Source organism: Staurois parvus, unplaced genomic scaffold (genome assembly GCF_062004578.1).
Source record: "Staurois parvus isolate SC_StPar_1 unplaced genomic scaffold, SC_StPar_1.0 ptg000081l, whole genome shotgun sequence".
NCBI lineage: Eukaryota > Metazoa > Chordata > Amphibia > Anura > Ranidae > Staurois > Staurois parvus.
The window spans coordinates 7,213,839-7,235,151 of NW_028317877.1; the positions used below are offsets into that span (position 1 = coordinate 7,213,839).

At 44.5% G+C, this 21,313-nt stretch overlaps 1 protein-coding gene across 6 annotated transcripts in view; it reads right to left on the reverse strand.

The window, feature by feature from the left end:
• Positions 1–261: 261 nt before the first annotated feature.
• Positions 262–21,313, reverse strand: part of SCAF8 (SR-related CTD associated factor 8) — a 331,677-nt gene continuing 310,625 nt past the window's right edge. For 3 of the 6 annotated variants that reach the window (XR_016311644.1, XR_016311646.1, XR_016311643.1), the window contains exons 23-25: positions 17,182–17,261; positions 14,774–15,016; positions 262–536 (exon numbers count right to left, since the gene is read on the reverse strand). The gene's annotated coding sequence lies outside the window, so the exon portion shown is untranslated. Of the gene's footprint in view, positions 537–14,773; positions 15,017–17,181; positions 17,262–19,912; positions 20,058–21,313 lie in introns of those variants that run through there. The other 3 variants (XR_016311647.1, XR_016311645.1, XR_016311648.1) reach the window with 2 other exon arrangements.

The window sequence follows — 21,313 nt, forward strand, 5'->3', positions numbered from 1 at the left end:
TGGAGCTACCCCTTAGAAGGACGCTAAAATCAGAGAATAACCACCTTGCGGAAAACTAGCACAACAGCCACAACACTGAGAGATGAGGAGAATGGAACTGTTTGTTCTAGATGTTGCACTATATCACGTTCCTATGGAAACAACTAAGAACTGTATGTTCAAGTGATTTACTTTGGTAAAAGAAGTTCTGGGTAAGTAGCGCTGCCTAGTCTGGGAAAGAGACAATGTATGTGGACTTCATTAGCACATACGCAACACAAGTACTTGTTAAAAATCTTGTTATTTATTTATCATAGACTTAAAACATATATAAATCACACAAAATGATAAAAACATTTAGGATTGTAGAGAATGGTGTAGCAGGATAAGTTTCATCCACCACAGTAGAGCTATTAGACGTTGAAGCAACATAGGCAGTACTAGTCCAAAAAGACTTCCCATATATCTCCAACTGATGGGGTTTTCCTTATCCACCATATATTCAGTGCTCTACATGTTTCGCGACCAGCCGTCGCTTCTTCTGGAGCTTATAACATCTATATAAGAACAAAACATACATGGTAAGTGATCATAGTTACCATATTACAGCATTGTTACAACAACTTACTAAGATAGCCAACACTCCTAGGGACATGGCTTGAAACCATGGTGTGGGAGGCCTCACAGAGTAGGTATGGTGGCCCCCCTCTTTGCCTGTGGGCTAAACTTAAAGAGTATAAAGTGTGAGAAGAGCTGTTGGGGGGAAATCTGTCCTCAGCACTATTCCTCTCCTCTCAAAATTACTCCAGAGTTGGGGCCAGAACAGGTGTCACTGGCAGGTGAAAGGACGTTATCCTTCTGTGTGTGGGGTCCAGTGAAGTAATTTGCCCTCCAGCCATTAGGGGGTGCTAAACCCACATAACAGTACAAAACATCAGCAAGTGCTCCCTGCTTGCCAGCACTCTGTCTTGTTTTATTGTAAAACGCTGTGCACATTATTGGCTCTATATAAATCCTGTATAATAATAATTTAAGTGCAGATCAATTTATAATTATGTTTGCTTTGATCCTCCAGTTAAGGATGTAACTAAATGTGTTAACTTATAATTAAGTCCTGCAGCACATTTATTTAAAGGTAGGCCACAGTTCTACTGTAACACACAGATCGCCCCCAGCCCCCCCCCATGCAGAGATGGGGGTGATGTTTTAAAGCAGCGGTTCTCAACCTGGGGGTCGCGACCCCTTTGGGGGTCGAACGACCATTTCACAGGGGTCGCCTAAGACCATCGGAAAACACATATTTCCGATGGTCTTAGGAACCGAGACACCGCTCCTGTCTCAGGCGATCTGTGGGCGGGATGATATGCTGCCCCTGTAACCTGGCCACACCTCCGGGATCACTCAACAGCTCCGCCTCCTCGCCGCTGATTGGCCACCGGAACTGTAGCTCAGGAGAGGCACACAGGCGGCCAATCACCGGCGAGGAGGTGGAGCTTGGAGAGGAGGAGCCGAGCGGCAGCGCGCCGAGATCGAAGAAGATCGAGGGAGCTGCAGGAGCGAGTGAAGAGGAGAGAGGCCAGAGAAGGAAGACAGCCGACAGGTAAGTGCAAATTTTGCTGCTGCAGCCAGGTATGCTGCCTGTAGATGGGAGAGGGAGAGAGCGAGCCCAGGGTGGAGCAGGAGTCAGCAAGGTAAGTATCATTGGTGTCAGTGGAGGGATAGTGCCCCATCATTTGTGTCACTAATACCAACGATGAGGCACTATTCCTCCCCCCACTGACACCAACGATGGGGCACTATTCCTCCCCCCACTGACACCAACGATGGGGCACTATTCCTCCCACTGACACCCACGATGGGGCACTATTCCTCCCACTGACACCAACGATGGGGCACTATTCCTCCCCTCACTGACACCAACGATGGGGCACTATTCCTCCCACTGACACCCACGATGGGGCACTATTCCTCCCACTGACACCCACGATGGGGCACTATTCCTCCCACTGACACCAACGATGGGGCACTATTCCTCCCACTTACACCCACGATGGGGCACTATTCCTCCCACTGACACCCACGATGGGGCACTATTCCTCCCACTGACACCAATGATGGGGCACTATTCCTCCCACTGACACCCACGATGGGGCACTATTCCTCCCACTGACACCAACGATGGGGCACTATTCCTCCCACTGACACCAACGATGGGGCACTATTCCTCCCACTGACACCCACGATGGGGCACTATTCCTCCCACTGACACCCACAATGGGGCACTATTCCTCCCACTGACACCCACGATGGGGCACTATTCCTCCCAATGACACCCACGATGGGGCACTATTCCTCCCACTGACACCCACGATGGGGCACTATTCCTCCCACTGACACACACGATGGGGCACTATTCCTCCCACTGACACCCACGATGGGGCACTATTCCTCCCACTGACACCAACGATGGGGCACTATTCCTCCCCCCACTGACACCAATGATGGGGCACTATTCCTCCCCCCACTGACACCAACGATGGGGCACTATTCCTCCCCACACTGACACCCACGATGGGGCACTATTCCTCCCACTGACACCAACGATGGGGCACTATTCCTCCCCTCACTGACACCAACGATAGGGCACTATTCCTCCCACTGACACCCACGATGGGGCACTATTCCTCCCACTGACACCCACGATGGGGCACTATTCCTCCCACTGACACCCACGATGGGGCACTATTCCTCCCACTGACACCAACGATGGGGCACTATTCCTCCCACTGACACCCACGATGGGGCACTATTCCTCCCACTGACACCAACGATGGGGCACTATTCCTCCCACTGACACCAAGGATGGGGCACTATTCCTCCCACTGACACCCACGATGGGGCACTATTCCTCCCACTGACACCAACGATGGGGCACTATTCCTCCCACTGACACCCACGATGGGGCACTATTCCTCCCACTGACACCCACGATGGGGCACTATTCCTCCCACTGACACCCACGATGGGGCACTATTCCTCCCAATGACACCCACGATGGGGCACTATTCCTCCCACTGACACACACGATGGGGCACTATTCCTCCCACTGACACACACGATGGGGCACTATTCCTCCCACTGACACCCACGATGGGGCACTATTCCTCCCACTGACACCAACGATGGGGCACTATTCCTCCCACTGACACCAACGATGAGGCACTATTCCTCCCAATGACACCCACGATGGGGCACTATTCCTCCCAATGACACCCACGATGGGGCACTATTCCTCCCACTGACACCCACGATGGGGCACTATTCCTCCCACTGACACCCACGATGGGGCACTATTCCTCCCACTGACACCAACGATGGGGCACTATTCCTCCCACTGACACCAACGATGGGGCACTATTCCTCCCACTGACACCAACGATGGGGCACTATTCCTCCCACTGACACCCACGATGGGGCACTATTCCTCCCACTGACACCCACGATGGGGCACTATTCCTCCCACTGACACCCACGATGGGGCACTATTCCTCCCACTGACACCAACGATGGGGCACTATTCCTCCCACTGACACCCACGATGGGGCACTATTCCTCCCACTGACACCCACGATGGGGCACTATTCCTCCCACTGACACCCACGATGGGGCACTATTCCTCCCACTGACACCCACGATGGGGCACTATTCCTCCCACTGACACCCACGATGGGGCACTATTCCTCCCACTGACACCCACGATGGGGCACTATTCCTCCCACTGACACCCACGATAGGGCACTATTCCTCCCACTGACACCCACGATGGGGCACTATTCCTCCCACTGACGCCAATGATTGGGCACTATTCCTCCCACTGACGCCAATGATTGGGCACTATTCCTCCCACTGACACCCACGATGGGGCACTATTCCTCCCACTGACACACACGATGGGGCACTATTCCTCCCACTGACACCCACGATGGGGCACTATTCCTCCCACTGACACCAACGATGGGGCACTATTCCTCCCCCCACTGACACCAACGATGGGGCACTATTCCTCCCACTGACACCCACGATGGGGCACTATTCCTCCCAATGACACCCACGATGGGGCACTATTCCTCCCACTGACACACACGATGGGGCACTATTCCTCCCCCCACTGACACCAACGATGGGGCACTATTCCTCCCCCCGCTGACACCAACGATGGGGCACTATTCCTCCCCACACTGACACCCACGATGGGGCACTATTCCTCCCACTGACACCAACGATGGGGCACTATTCCTCCCACTGACACCCACGATGGGGCACTATTCCTCCCACTGACACCAACGATGGGGCACTATTCCTCCCACTGACACCCACGATGGGGCACTATTCCTCCCACTGACACCCACGATGGGGCACTATTCCTCCCACTGACACCAAGGATGGGGCACTATTCCTCCCACTGACACCCACGATGGGGCACTATTCCTCCCACTGACACCAACGATGGGGCACTATTCCTCCCACTGACACACACGATGGGGCACTATTCCTCCCACTGACACACACGATGGGGCACTATTCCTCCCACTGACACCCACGATGGGGCACTATTCCTGCCACTGACACCAACGATGGGGCACTATTCCTCCCACTGACACCAACGATGAGGCACTATTCCTCCCAATGACACCCACGATGGGGCACTATTCCTCCCAATGACACCCACGATGGGGCACTATTCCTCCCACTGACACCCACGATGGGGCACTATTCCTCCCACTGACACCCACGATGGGGCACTATTCCTCCCACTGACACCAACGATGGGGCACTATTCCTCCCACTGACACCAACGATGGGGCACTATTCCTCCCACTGACACCAACGATGGGGCACTATTCCTCCCACTGACACCCACGATGGGGCACTATTCCTCCCACTGACACCCACGATGGGGCACTATTCCTCCCACTGACACCCACGATGGGGCACTATTCCTCCCACTGACACCAACGATGGGGCACTATTCCTCCCACTGACACCCACGATGGGGCACTATTCCTCCCACTGACACCCACGATGGGGCACTATTCCTCCCACTGACACCCACGATGGGGCACTATTCCTCCCACTGACACCCACGATGGGGCACTATTCCTCCCACTGACACCCACGATGGGGCACTATTCCTCCCACTGACACCCACGATGGGGCACTATTCCTCCCACTGACACCCACGATAGGGCACTATTCCTCCCACTGACACCCACGATGGGGCACTATTCCTCCCACTGACGCCAATGATTGGGCACTATTCCTCCCACTGACGCCAATGATTGGGCACTATTCCTCCCACTGACACCCACGATGGGGCACTATTCCTCCCACTGACACACACGATGGGGCACTATTCCTCCCACTGACACCCACGATGGGGCACTATTCCTCCCACTGACACCAACGATGGGGCACTATTCCTCCCCCCACTGACACCAACGATGGGGCACTATTCCTCCCCCCACTGACACCAACGATGGGGCACTATTCCTCCCACTGACACCCACGATGGGGCACTATTCCTCCCCTCACTGACACCAACGATGGGGCACTATTCCTCCCACTGACACCCACGATGGGGCACTATTCCTCCCACTGACACCCACGATGGGGCACTATTCCTCCCACTGACACCCACGATGGGGCACTATTCCTCCCACTGACACCAACGATGGGGCACTATTCCTCCCACTGACACCCACGATGGGGCACTATTCCTCCCACTGACACCCACGATGGGGCACTATTCCTCCCACTGACACCAACGATGGGGCACTATTCCTCCCACTGACACCCACGATGGGGCACTATTCCTCCCACTGACACCAACGATGGGGCACTATTCCTCCCACTGACACCCACGATGGGGCACTATTCCTCCCACTGACACCCACAATGGGGCACTATTCCTCCCACTGACACCCACGATGGGGCACTATTCCTCCCACTGACACCCACGATGTGGCACTATTCCTCCCACTGACACACACGATGGGGCACTATTCCTCCCACTGACACCCACGATGGGGCACTATTCCTCCCACTGACACCAACGATGGGGCACTATTCCTCCGACTGACACCAACGATGAGGCACTATTCCTCCCAATGACACCCACGATGGGGCACTATTCCTCCCAATGACACCCACGATGGGGCACTATTCCTCCCACTGACACCCACGATGGGGCACTATTCCTCCCACTGACACCCACGATGGGGCACTATTCCTCCCACTGACACCAACGATGGGGCACTATTCCTCCCACTGACACCAACGATGGGGCACTATTCCTCCCACTGACACCAACGATGGGGCACTATTCCTCCCACTGACACCCACGATGGGGCACTATTCCTCCCACTGACACCCACGATGGGGCACTATTCCTCCCACTGACACCCACGATGGGGCACTATTCCTCCCACTGACACCAACGATGGGGCACTATTCCTCCCACTGACACCCACGATGGGGCACTATTCCTCCCACTGACACCCACGATGGGGCACTATTCCTCCCACTGACACCCACGATGGGGCACTATTCCTCCCACTGACACCCACGATGGGGCACTATTCCTCCCACTGACACCCACGATAGGGCACTATTCCTCCCACTGACACCCACGATGGGGCACTATTCCTCCCACTGACGCCAATGATTGGGCACTATTCCTCCCACTGACGCCAATGATTGGGCACTATTCCTCTCACTGACGCCAATGATTGGGCACTATTCCTCCCACTGACACCCACGATGGGGCACTATTCCTCCCACTGACACCCACGATGGGGCACTATTCCTCCCACTGACACCCACGATGGGGCACTATTCCTCCCACTGACACCCACGATGGGGCACTATTCCTCCCACTGACACCCACGATGGGGCACTATTCCTCCCACTGACACCCACGATGGGGCACTATTCCTCCCACTGACACCCACGATGGGGCACTATTCCTCCCACTGACACCCACGATGGGGCACTATTCCTCCCACTGACACCAACGATGGGGCACTATTCCTCCCACTGACACCAACGATGGGGCACTATTCCTCCCACTGACACCCACGATGGGGCACTATTCCTCCCACTGACACCCACGATGGAGCACTATTCCTCCCACTGACACCCACGATGGGGCACTATTCCTCCCACTGACACCAACGATGGGGCACTATTCCTCCCACTGACACCCACGATGGGGCACTATTCCTCCCACTGACACCCACGATGGGGCACTATTCCTCCCACTGACACCCACGATGGGGCACTATTCCTCCCACTGACACCCACGATGGGGCACTATTCCTCCCACTGACACCCACGATGGGGCACTATTCCTCCCACTGACACCCACGATGGGGCACTATTCCTCCCACTGACACCCACGATGGGGCACTATTCCTCCCACTGACACCCACGATGGGGCACTATTCCTCCCACTGACACCCACGATGGGGCACTATTCCTCCCACTGACACCCACGATGGGGCACTATTCCTCCCACTGACGCCAATGATTGGGCACTATTCCTCCCACTGACGCCAATGATGGGGCAGTATTCCTCCCACTGACACCCACGATAGGGCACTATTCCTCCCACTGACACCCACGATGGGGCACTATTCCTCCCACTGACGCCAATGATTGGGCACTATTCCTCCCACTGACGCCAATGATTGGGCACTATTCCTCTCACTGATGCCAATGATTGGGCACTATTCCTCATACTGACACCAATGATTGTACACTATTCCTCCCACTGATGCCAATGATTGTACACTATTCCTCCCACTGACGCCAATGATGGGGCACTATTCCTCCCACTGACGCCAATGATGGGGCACTATTCCTCCCACTGACGCCAATGATGGGGCACTATTCCTCCCACTGACGCCAATGATGGGGCACTATTCCCCCCACTGACGCCAATGATGGGGCACTATTCCTCCCACTGACGCCAATGATGGAGCACTATTCCTTCCACTGACGCCAATGATGGGGCACTATTCCTCCCACTGACGCCAATGATGGGGCACTATTCCTTCCACTGATGCCAATGATTGTACACTATTCCTCCCACTGATGCCAATGATTGTACACTATTCCCTCCACTGACGCCAATGATTGTACACTATTCCTCCCACTGACGCCAATGATTGTACACTATTCCTCCTACTGATGCCAATGATTATACACTATTCCTCCCACTGACGGCAATGATTGGGCACTATTCCCCCCACTGACGCCAATGATGGGGCACTATTCCTCCCACTGACGCCAATGATGGGGCACTATTCCTCCCACTGACGCCAATGATGGGGCACTATTCCTCCCACTGACGCCAATGATGGGGCACTATTCCTCCCACTGACACCAATGATGGGGCACTATTCCCCCCACTGACACCAATTATGGGGCACTATTCCCCCCACTGACACCAATGATGGAGCACTATTCCTTCCACTGACACCAATGATGGGGCACTATTCCTCCCACTGACACCAATGATGGGGCACTATTCCTTCCACTGACACCAATGATGGGGCACTATTCCTCCCACTGATACCAATGATGGGGCACTATTCCTCCCACTGATACCAATGATGGGGCACTATTCCTCCCACTGACACCAATGATGGGACACTATTCCTCCCACTGACACCAATGATGGGGCACTATTCCTCCCACTGACACCAATGATGGGGCACTATTCCTCCCACTGACACCAATGATGGGGCACTATTCCTCCCACTGATACCAACGATGGGGCACTATTCCTCTCACTGACACCAACGATGGGACACTATTCCTCCCACTGACACCAACGATGGGGCACTATTCCTCCCACTGACACCAACGATGGGGCACTATTCCTCCCACTGACACCAACGATGGGGCACTATTCATCCCACTGATACCAACGATGGGACACTATTCATCCCACTGACATCAGTGATGGGGCGCTAGTCCTCCCACTGCAAAATTACAGTTATGAAGTAGCAACGAAAATAATTTTATGGTTGGGGGTCACCACAACATGAGGAACTGTATTAGGGGTCGCGGCATTAGAAAGGTTGAGAACCACTGTTTTAAAGGCTCTCAAAATGGGATCTAATCCTCCAATCATATTGTCCTAATCACGTAACTAAATGTGTTAATCTATTGCTATTATTATTTATTTTATATATAAATTTACAGCCCATCAAGAATAATTACAAATAAATCTATTTCCTAATAAACAATTCATGCATGTTTTTATCCAATATTTCACAGCTGATACCGCAGCAGAAGCTGAAAGGAAATCCTAAAGTGTATGTTACCACTAAATTTATTATTGAAGATGTAGCACCCTCCTAGATAGCTAGGGGGAGCTAGTGTTCAATTGTTAGTCAGAGGCAGAGTAGCAGCCTGTGGTGATAGTCAGAGGGAGTTTAAATTCAGGTCAGAGCTGAGAGGCTCTTCAGGTCAGTTCGCTGATACCTCCCCCTGCTCTTGGAGAAGATTCTAGAAGCACTGGGCAGGGGTGAGGAGGGGCTGGCCTGCACACTTGGAGGACCTTGGCCAATCCCCAAGCAGGAGGCTTGCAATGGGGCCAGGGCAGCCTTCAAATTTGAGAGAGCCTGCTCAGCAGCAGGAGCCTTTGGATGGTCAATGTGACCAAGAGTTTAGTGCTCAAGAGCACCATTTTGTGCCCAAAAAATAAATTGCTCATATCCATTGATAAAAACACCTAGATTGTAAGCTCTGAGGAGCAGGACCCTCCTATCCCTCTTGTATTGAACTGTATTGTTGCTGTATTGTCTCCTATTATAATGTAAAGCACTGAGCAAACTGTTGGCGCTATATAAATCCTGTATAATAATAATAACACAATAAAGTTTTTATTCATAAAGTGAATGTAGATATGAAAAAACTACATCCACCCTTATAGATGTACAAATCCTTTTAGATGATTCCATTACACAATGAGCAATGACAAAATACAATATTTGAACTAAGAAATTAAAAATAAGAATACAAATAAGCTAAAAATAAAAATAAAACTGAAAAAAAATATAAAAATCAAAGTAGAAAAAAGGTTTCTAACAATGCGACTCAACCAAATAATTAAAATCCATACATGTTAAATACATAATATATGAATAATATTTCTATAGAAATATCTACAGTGAAAGTAATAAGGTTTGAATTACCTAAAACTACATGCTAATAGCCTCAACCACTATACCTCAAAAATCAATATAAGTATTTAACCCACTATACATCACTTATGAAACAGTTAATATCAACTTCCACATTAAGGCCTAATGGATTCAAAGTTTGGAGCTGATAAATCCACTTGGTTTCAGGCTTGGAGAGTTCTCTAACCATATTGAAACCTCTTCACGATGGGTGGATTCTATCTAAGCCCCATAAGATTGACCCAGTCTTGTCCCTAAAAATGTTGAGAAGGAGAGAAGAAAAAAAAATAAAAAATTGAAAATGAGATGAAATGTATTTAAATTAGTTTATAGGGCATAATGATCCTTTTTTCTGTATACATTTTGTCTAGAGTAGTCAAACACACACTGTCCCCTTCCTTTTGGGTGATGTTTGTGAATACAACAGTAAGCATCATTATACTATACAAGCACATTTAAATGCATTTCAATTTTTTTTTTCTTCTCTCCCTCTCAACATGAGTGCTTTTCAGGGACAAGACTGAGTCAATCTTATGGCCACCTATGAAACAGGGTTTGGCGGAAAAAAAAAACAGATAGAAACAGAGATCTCTTCCCTCTTCTATAAAATGGGGAAAATGTTGGAAAGAAAGTCATCTATGTTTTGGCATACTAAAACATTAGAAACATATGAAAAATAATATTAATCCTATAGGCTTATGTATCCAAATCTTTCCTGATATTGAAAATATCAGTAAAGATTTTAAAAGGGAGTGGGAGGACAATCTACGCACATGTTCCAATCAAATGATGTCCATTTTCAGCAAGGAATACAGTAGACAAACCAGTAAGTTAGATATGGATCTTATAACCATAGAAAACCAGTTGTTTCTATTTTATTCACACCCTTTCTATAAAGATTGTGAAATCAAACTAAAAGATAGTTTGGCCCTATTTAATAAAGATATTTTACAAACGGAAGAAAAGAAGTTTTGGTGAGACAAATTAGCGTTTGATGAAGGAAGGGCCTATAAGTGGTCTAATCCACAAGGACGTTTTTGTTTTTAATCAAGCAAATGTTTTATATGGAATTACAGTAACATCCGATTTTTATTGATTTTTTTTTAGCTTTTTGATATATATTTTTCCTTATCTGGCCTTTGGGGCACTATTTCACCAACTGACACCAATGATGGGACATCATTTTCTCTACTGAGACCATCAATGGGGCACTATTCTTCCATTGATATCAACAATCGGGCACCATTTCTCCCATTAAGACCAATGATGGGACACTGATGTTGGGCATTTTCACCTTCTACAGGCCTCAGTCTGGCCCCCCTAAAACCTGAAGGATAGTAAACTAGCCCTTTGCTTAGATACTTTGGAGACCCCTGCTCTAGAGTGCAGTCTACACAATGTAGTCTTGCTGACCTTGTTCTAGTTGGGCAATCCTGAGGGCTGCGACCTGGCACCACCCAGCAGCAAACAATTCAGCTCTTAGGGTTCCTGGGCCATTTCCACCATCAGGAGCTTTGGTGAGAAGCAACTGCTGCTTGGATTCCGTGCCTCAGGTAAGCCCATGTCACCCTCTAGGAGGTGTTACCGTGTTAACACCACAATACAGTTGTGCTCAAAAGTTTGCATACCCTGGCAGAAATTGTATCCCGAACTGTTCTTCTGTCAGTTATGGCTACAATCTTTCTTGGTCTACCTGACCTTGGCTTGGTATCAAGAGATCCCCGAACTTTCCACTTCTTAATAGGTGATTTAACAGTACTGATTGGCATATTCAAGGCTTTGGACATCTTTTTATGTCCTTTTCCATCTTTATAAAGTTCCATTACCTTGTTACGCTGGACTTTTGACAGTTCTTTTCTGATTCCCATGGCTCAATATCTAGCCTAGTCAGTGCTTCCACTTAAGAGCTAACAAACTCATTGACTATTCATACACTGACACTAATTGCAATTTAAAAAGCCACAGATGTGGGACTTTAACCTCTAATTGGCATTTTAACCCGTGTGTGTCACTTTGTGTGTCTGTGCCAAGGCCAAACATTCCCGGGTATGTAAACTTTTGACCATGGTAATTTGGGTGATTTCTGTTATCATTATGATTTAAAAAGGAGCCAAAAAACTATTTGATAATACTTGGCTTCATATGATCATCATCCTTCAGTAAAAGAGCATTTTCTGGCATGATCAGTCATATTTTCAATATCAATGCCAAAATTTCACAATTTCTGCCAGGGTATGCAAACATATATACTGTATATGGTTGTCAATCCTGAACAGAGAAAACTGTTCCAAAACCCCAGTCTTTACATTCCCTTAGTGTAGTCCTAAAAAAAAACTAAAATAATTTAAAGCTTGTTTTAGTGACATAGATACCCTCTTCCTTGTCCTCCATTACAGAGACATGATATTATTTTTCTTTTCATTTTTATGCTATATAATGGTATAGCTTATTCATTTTGCTTTTTCTGTGAATGTATATTACTACAAGTCCATTTTTCTGTAGCTGGGACGTGCTATTATGCCTACTTGTTGTTCTAAGGTTTCTGTATTGTATTGACTTTTGAAATGCAATAAGAAAAGCTTGTTTTAAAGCTGCATATTGTAATATATTATTGGTGTTTTATTAAAAGTGAACCTGGATGCAAAAAGTGAGGTTTTGCTGTCTTACAGGGGCACGCAAAAATATTAATTGTGCCTAAGCAGAACCCTGAACAACCAAGCTTTTGTTTTGAATTTATTCTTAAAAATAGCAGACAACCTGTGCCTAGGTGCTCTGCACCATATTCTCACAGCTGTATATCTGCAGTGTATAGTACAGTGTACACCTAGAGGTGAGAGGCGCACTCTGCTATAAATCATTACAACATCTAAAAGCTATGATGTGTGAATAGACAGAAATGCCTTTTTACATTTTCCAGTTTGTCAGCTTATAAACTTGGAGTATTTATTAAAACCATGCCCCTTATATGCCCTTCAAAATGTAAATTTATTAGAGCAGGCAATTTTGGCATAGTTATTGTCAAGTCAACCAATGTATATTGACACTGCTAAATTTGGGCAGGACATCTTGGCTTTAATGACCTTTGGCAATGTAGGAGTTAAGCATTTCATTAGGTGATCTTTGTAGATGGAGATATACAGAATTCAAAATGGTTTGCTTACTTTTTAGCAGTATTCTTGTGATCAAATGTCTAATTGTTACTATTGGATAAAGCCCAGAAAAGCATTTTCTCCAGAAAAGGCATGCTTTTTAGCACTTTCATTATTACCCTTTTTAGATACATGCAAGACTTAAAAATGGCAGTTTCTGTTTGATTTTTATTGATGTCTGTGACCCCACTAGGGAAATTATTCCTACTTTCCTTGCCATGTGACACCACCCACATGGAAGAACAATATATTTGAAATATATATATTTTAAAAATATTCTTCCCAAATATATTGACATATATTCGAAATACTACAATTTTGGCCGTATTCAATATATTTCAATATATATATATATATATATATATATATATATATACTGCATGTTGAAACGCTTTTATTCTATATATTACAAAATGTATGAAAAACAATTTTTTTAAATATATTCTTCAAATTTATTTGTAACATATAAAAAAGTCATTTTAACATATATTTTTACATATATTTGTAAATGCATTCCAAAAATGTAAATTTAATGTATTTTTAAAGACATACAGTATATTTGAAAAAGTATTTTTAAAAATATTTTTCATATATTTTGTAATAAAAAACGCATTTCAACATACAGTATATGTACAGCATATATATATATATATATATATATATATATTTACTGAAATATATTTTGAAATGTATTGAATACAGGCAAAATTGTAGTATTTCATATATATATATCAATATATTTGGGAAGAATATTTTTAAAATATATTTTAAATATATTTTACTTCCATGTGGGCAGGTCAAGAAATAGGGGAACAAGAAAAGAATATACAAGTGTTAGTAGACATGCGAAAGAGATTTTTTAAAGCTGAACTTCAGGAATTAGCCAAAATCTACCTGTACATTGGGGCCTCTCTGCACTGCAAGGGTTAACTATTCATTGAAGTGCCCTCAATCTGTGCAACTGGTCCAGCGCTGTCTCCTCTCTAAGGTGCTCTTTTCACATGCCAGCCTCCTCTAGGTGCAATGAAGGGTTAATAGGCCTGGATTGCACATTTTGACACAGATGGACCTTCAGGGAGAAGAAGGACAGCACCAGTGCTGGCTGGAGCTGGGGCAAGGTAAGCAATACATCCTCCTATCGCTGTAGACTTAAAGTGGTTTTAAACCCTTACATATACCCAGTGAAGAGACTGGCCTCAGGTAATACACAGGGATTAAGCAAATCCTCTTATATAGGTTGTACCTGTGTATCTGCAGTTTTCTCTTTTCTACAGTCATTCAAAGTGCAGGATTTAAACTGGATCTGTAGTAGAGAACAAAAGCAAAGAGCGCACCAACCTTGCTCATTACCTCAGCACACAGTTCATTAATTTATTGATAAATTATACTCACAAGAGTAGCAGTAAAAAAGGCATATAACATCCAAAACCAACACAGGGTTAAAAGACACGTGCAAGTTTCATCCGGAAGGGAGATAAACTCTTGGTCAAGCTGACTCGTTTCGAAGGGGGATCCCTTCTTCCTCAGAGCTAGTCACAAAGAGATAAACCACCCCTCAGTGTAATGTTGCTCTATCACAGGCCCTCGTAAGTGGAACGGACTCGTTTTGGGAGGGGGGGAGGGCTTTTTTTTGGCCTAAATGTGTCACAACAGATAGTAATGTTAATAGTAATAATACCATAATTAGCATACAAAGCATAGATAAAAAACATAATATGATCACAAAGGAAAAGGATAAAGCAGAAAGATGATGCTCACATTAACGTAGAATGACATTATAATTAAATTAAAATTAAAATGAAGACGTCATTATTAAAAGTTCAAAAACTACGTGGGGAATAAAGTCAACATGAGAACGGATACCTAAGTCTATATTAAATCTGAAAATTAAAAATAAAAACAAAAATAAAAATAATAAAAACAAAAATAAAGACTTAGGTATCCGTTTTCATGTTGACTTTATTCCCCATGCAGTTTTTGTCAATCACAGGCTGTGCCCTCCCTGTAACCAATTTTTATTCTTGGAGTCATTTAAACTGGTCAGAAGTGACTCATGCTGACAGCAAAGGAATGAGGCAGCAGACAGAAATGACACTTAGAGCTCTGGACTGAGACAAGTACACACTATAGCGGGATATGCTTTGTGCATATTTCTTGTCAGAGGTTTACAACCACTTTAATGAGCATTTAAACCTTGCAGTGAGGGGGAAGGTGGGGGTAACACAGGGGTACATTTTGGATAATTCCTGGAAATCAGTGTTTTTTTTATTGTCATTGTTTTCCCTTCTGCAGGGCAGGAAGTGAAAAGAAAAGGAAATCTCCCCTACATGAACACAGAAAGCAATAAAAACCTGACATATATTCTAACTCTTTCCCACCCTATTCAAACAAAAAAAAAATTTTGGCTGCAGCTGGGTTTTAATTCTGACCAATAAACATTAGCTGCCAGAAATCTAGTGAGCTGAAAACGTCATGTGCATTCTGCCTGTATTGCGCTCTAATCAGTTACTTTGTTCCTAGTTATCTCAGTGGACTTCAAAACACCTCCCCATTATGTTATGGAAGAGAAAAGAAGGGGAGGTGTTCTGTAGTCTTGTCTTAGGGTGACAACAATGTTACTTCTCCATAGATACAATATGATGAATAAATGGGCATTCCCATAGCGTTACCCTAGGACAGGAAATGCCCACAATAAATAAATGTCTTTCATTACAGGTTTCCTTCAAGATAGGAGGATATACAGGACAAGTTCTTCATCTTTAATATTTTATTACAAATTTAGAATTTTTCAAGGAGCAAAAGAAGCGAATTACATCCAGTACATTAGCATAACCTAAATTAGGGGTCTACAAACTTTTCCATTTAAGGGGTACATCGTATATTTTACAAATGTTCACTGGCTGAAAAAAAAACAAATTTAAATTAATTAATACATTTTAACTGGAGTTTTTTTTGTAATCAGCATGATATGAATTAGAATAACAGAAAAAAAATAAGTAATACAAAGAAAGAAATTTCAAATAAACTTGAACCCATCAGAGTCCTCCCTTACATCAGAACCTTCATTAGAGCATGGTTACATTGGTCTCCCCATCAAAGTCCATCTTAAATTGGAGCCCCCTTATATCAGAGTCCTTCCTTACACAGTATGAGAGTCCTCTTGAGTCCTCATCAGAGTCCCCATTACATCATGGTGCCTATCAGAATCAATTCTTACTTTAGAGGGCTGGAACAAAATTTGAAACAGGACAAATTTGGGAGACCCCTGACATAAATGGACATGCTTATTGCTTAGTAATGCTATTCCTTAAAACAGAAAATATTTTTGAGTATAGTTTTATATATTAAGATGAACACAAATCAAAACTTAGCTTCATGGGATGTGATTATTTGTAACTAAATGTTCCTATTTTGTGCCTTTTTTTTAAATTTTCGATTAGTTTGCAGTTATTTTACAACAGTGAATACTAATTATCAAGGTAGTATAAACACATATTTGACGTAAACCTGTTTGTTTTATGTGGAGGCTTTTAAAATCAATAATAACCATGGCTATTTAGCTAGTCAGAAAAAAACACATGGAATCTATAAATAACTTGTGTTAATCAAACCAAATTATTATTCCCTAACTTTCCATATCTGGAAGTGGGGTATTTTCAAACCAGTCATTTAGATGTAAATGATTATACAGTAAAATGTCAAAGAAAAAGGAAAGAAGAGTGCGTTGTATGTGAGTCAGAACACTGTATAGTATGCCCACGCATGTGCTAGCAGAAGAAAATGATTCTTTACAATCTCACCTCCCAACAGCACAAATTCCTCTGCTGACTGGCTCTCTTAGTAACTTCCTGGGATTTATTTTCAGATCTTCCTGCTGTGTCTGCAGAAAGGAGATTTGTGATTTACTGGTGGCTATTACCTAATGCTTTTAGCTTCAGAAATCAATCATGTAGGTCTAAATCAATATAAACCCCAAACAGTCTGCTTTTCTTCTTTCTTTTATATCTACTACATTTGATTTTTATTGCTGATAAATATAAATAGTGTGAAAGCATGTAATGCATAGTAACGTATGACATGTATGTTAAGCACTGTGGAATTTACAAAGAATTACTGAGAACCATTCAAAGCTTGTACAGTCTGTAGTAATGTGAATTTGTGGAGCAAGAAAAAGGTGTGTTTTGTCCACAGTATAAATATAGAGAAAAAAGAAACAAATCAGCGCTGGGAGGGGACCAAACTTAAGAAATAAATTCATAAAATGTAGTGGATGGTCAGTATGAAATAAAGGAGGGAGGGGGGGGGATATAATTAAACAGAATATGTATAGAATAATAATAAAAATTAGTAATAATACAATAAAGAGATAATACAATAGAAAATGACAGATAAGGCATAAAAGTCCACAATCCAGGGATCCTAAAAGCTGTATGGCAGGTGAAGGCAGCTCCCCATAGAGCGAAGCAGTACTCTGCAGGAGATAAAAACGGACAGAAGGGGACGCCAATCTGAGTGTAGAGGGTTATTCATTTATTAGAAACATAGGGTATTAAAACTACTTACAAACATCATGAGAAAGAAAGCATGGTAAGGTAATCCGTCAGTCCGCCAGCGGTGTGGGTTCAGGACGTTCAGGATGAAAGGGGATGGAGCCGTCAGCTGTCAGCAGTGCAGTGAGTTTGAAAATGGTGCCGGAACCAGCGTGGACCACAAGTTGCGATGTTTGTGAATAGTTTTAATACCCTATGTTATTAATAAATAAATAACCCTTTACACTCAGATTGGCGCCCCCTTCTGTCCGTGTTTGGTCCACCACTGCCAATTACATGACTGCTGTCATCTTCTTGTACAAATAGGAGATACAGGCAGGAGAGGACTGGTAATTTCCTCCCGAGCTGCTCTGATGCCCCGTAAAAAGGCCCCACTGCTTCCACCACAAACATGCCCAAAGGCTTCCTGGTGAAGAGTAAAAAGTCCCTGCTGGTGTCCTACCGAGTACAGAATGAGGACAAGGACACAGCTTAAGACATACTTCCGGCATGGATGGTGTACACCATGTCCGAGCAAAGGCTGGCTCTATGCCCCACTGGAGGCTCTCCTGCCCCAGCCAGCAACGTCAGAGCCACTCCAGCTCCCCCGAAGGCCAGTTTGGGAAGCCGGACTCAATGCAGCAGGAGCTGTCCAGCTGGACCAGTCCGGTAAGCAGACAGTACCTGGAGCAGAGCTTTAGCCTAGAATGGAGGTCAGGAGGAGGCAGGAAACAGGGAAAGCAGGAGCAGGGTCGAGTCACTGCACCATGGGCCTCTGGGTTGTACTTGCCTCCTGGGCCAAAAGTTGCCAGTCAGTCCCTGCAGATAGTAGACAATTTGCTGTAGCAACTTCACCATTAAAGTGTTACTGAACCCAGGACCCTGCCTTCACTATATCTGGTCTCCCATAGTACACAGAACATGGAAATGCAATCATTTTAGTAAATATAAACTGCTAAATACCTTTTCTCATCAACAGTATCAGTATCCAGCACTGGTTAATCTTGTAGGAGGAGTTTTCATTCTCCTCTGACTGTCCTATTATGACGAAACGCATTGGGTGGAGCATTGTGACGTCATCGTGTAAGAGTTGCCATTTATGACAATATTTGCTGTTTGATGATTTTTACTTATGCTTGAGTTTTTAAACAGTTTAAAAGTGCAATTCCTTATTTTTTAATAAATGGTTTGCAAACTGTCTGCACTATCAGAAGCATTTTTTATTTTTCCATGGTTGTAATCTAACCCCAAGCGATCAGGACATTTAAAGGAAGACACACGTGGTTCAGTTTGTGTCATGGCAGCGTGCATTGATGGTTTCTAACAAAGCGCATGTTGACCTCCTATAAGGGGTCAAAGGATCTGGTAAGTCTCCAATTTGTTGTCACAGTGGTGATGTTGGTGAACACACAAGTCTGAACGAAGATCTGGGATTATTCTCATAAGGAAGGAAAAGGGGAGTCTATAATTGATCAGAAATCCTCCTGCGCTGTAAATGGCAAACAAACAACATTAAGCTGCCAACACTCACCTACTGATATCTAGTACAGTGTAAACTTCATAAATAAATAAATAAATAGTGTGGCGCTCAAAATAAATAAATAAGTAAATAAATATATTTAAATATCAAAATAAATAAGTGACCAATTCATATATTGCAATCTAAAAAAATCTCCACAAATATCAAAGAATATTAATAAATAATTGATAATAAATAACTGTGTGTCCTGTAAAACTCAAGTGATCACACTCTAAATTAATCTAGTGTCTCAATAATAAAATACGTGCTTATAAATGGAAAAATGGTGACCAGGTTGTATCACAGCCTATATAAAGATAAAAAGTGCTATAGTGCCAAAAAAAGTGCAAAAAACGTATGTCCAATCTTTCTAAAAATCAATAAAAAACAATGTCCATCAGGTGATAAATATATTCATGCAATGTGTGGTGATAATCCATAGGTGATTGGTGCCAAAATCCTCTCCTAACGGTGGCTAGATTTCCTCCTCACCTCCTCCCAGTGACCCCTAGGGGCCAGCAGGCTTGCAGGATCACCTTGGATCCTTAATTCAAATGGGCCAGCAGCTTTTCTCCTTCATTAGATTTCTTTATAGGCCTCCTATTTCCCTTGTTCAGCCAGGGTGTCTCTGAAGAACAAGAACAAAGGAAAAGGGGACTGTTTCATACAGTTGTGTTCAAAATAATAGCAGTGTGTTGAAAAAAGTGAATAAAACTCAAAATCCTTCTAATAGCTTTTATTTCCATACACACAAATGCATTGGGAACACTACACATTCTATTCCAAATCAAAACATGAAGAAAAATATATCAAATTTGTGTTGTTCCTCTAAAAAAATTGAAGAAATGTGAATATTAGACTGTTCAAAAAAATAGCAGTGTTTGTATTCTTCTTTACAAACTCAAACATTCACTATATAAACTGAAAAATGTTTGAAGATTTTGCTTTCCTTTGAATCACTTAATGAATATTTAGTTGTATAAGCACTGTTTCTGAGAACTGCTGTACATCTGTGTTGCATGGAGTCAACCAACTTCTGGCACCTGTGAACAGGTATTCCAGCCCACGATGATTGGACTACATTCCACAGTTCTCTATTTCTTGGTTTTGCCTCAGAAACTGCATTTTTGATGTCACCCCACAAGTCTTCTATTGGATTAAGATCCGGGGATTGGGCTGGCCACTCCATAACGTCAATCTTGTTGGTCTGGAACCAAGATGTTGCACGTTTACTGGTGTGTTTGGGGTCGTTGTCTTGTTGGAACACCCATTTCAAGGGCATTTCCTCTTCAGCATAAGGCAGCATGACCTCTTCAAGTATTCTGGTGTATTCAAACTGATCCATGATCCCTGGTATGCGATAAATAGGCCCAACACCGTAGTATGAGAAACATCCCCATATCATGATGCTTGCGTAACCATGCTTCACTGTCTTCACAGTGTACTGTGGCTTGAATTCAGTGTTTGGGGGTCGTCTGACAGACTGTCTCCGGCCACTAGACCCAAAAAGAACAATCTTACTTTCATCAGTCCACAAAATGTTGCGCCATTTCTCTTTAGGCCAGTCAATGTGCTCTTCGGCAAATTGTAACCTCTTCAGCCCATGTCTTTTTTTCAACAGTGGGACTTTGCGGGGGCTTCTTGCAGATAGCTTGGCTTCACATAGGCGTCTTCTAATTGTAACAGTACTCACAGGTAACTTTAGACCTTCTTTGATCTTCCTGGAGCTGATTGTTGGCTGAGTCCTTGTCATTTTGGCTATTCTTCTATCCATTCAAATGGTAGTTTTTCGCTTTCTTCCACGTCTTTCAGGTTTTGGTTGCCATTTTAAAGCATTTTGTGATCATTTTAGCTGGACAGCCTATCATTTTCTGCACTTCTTTA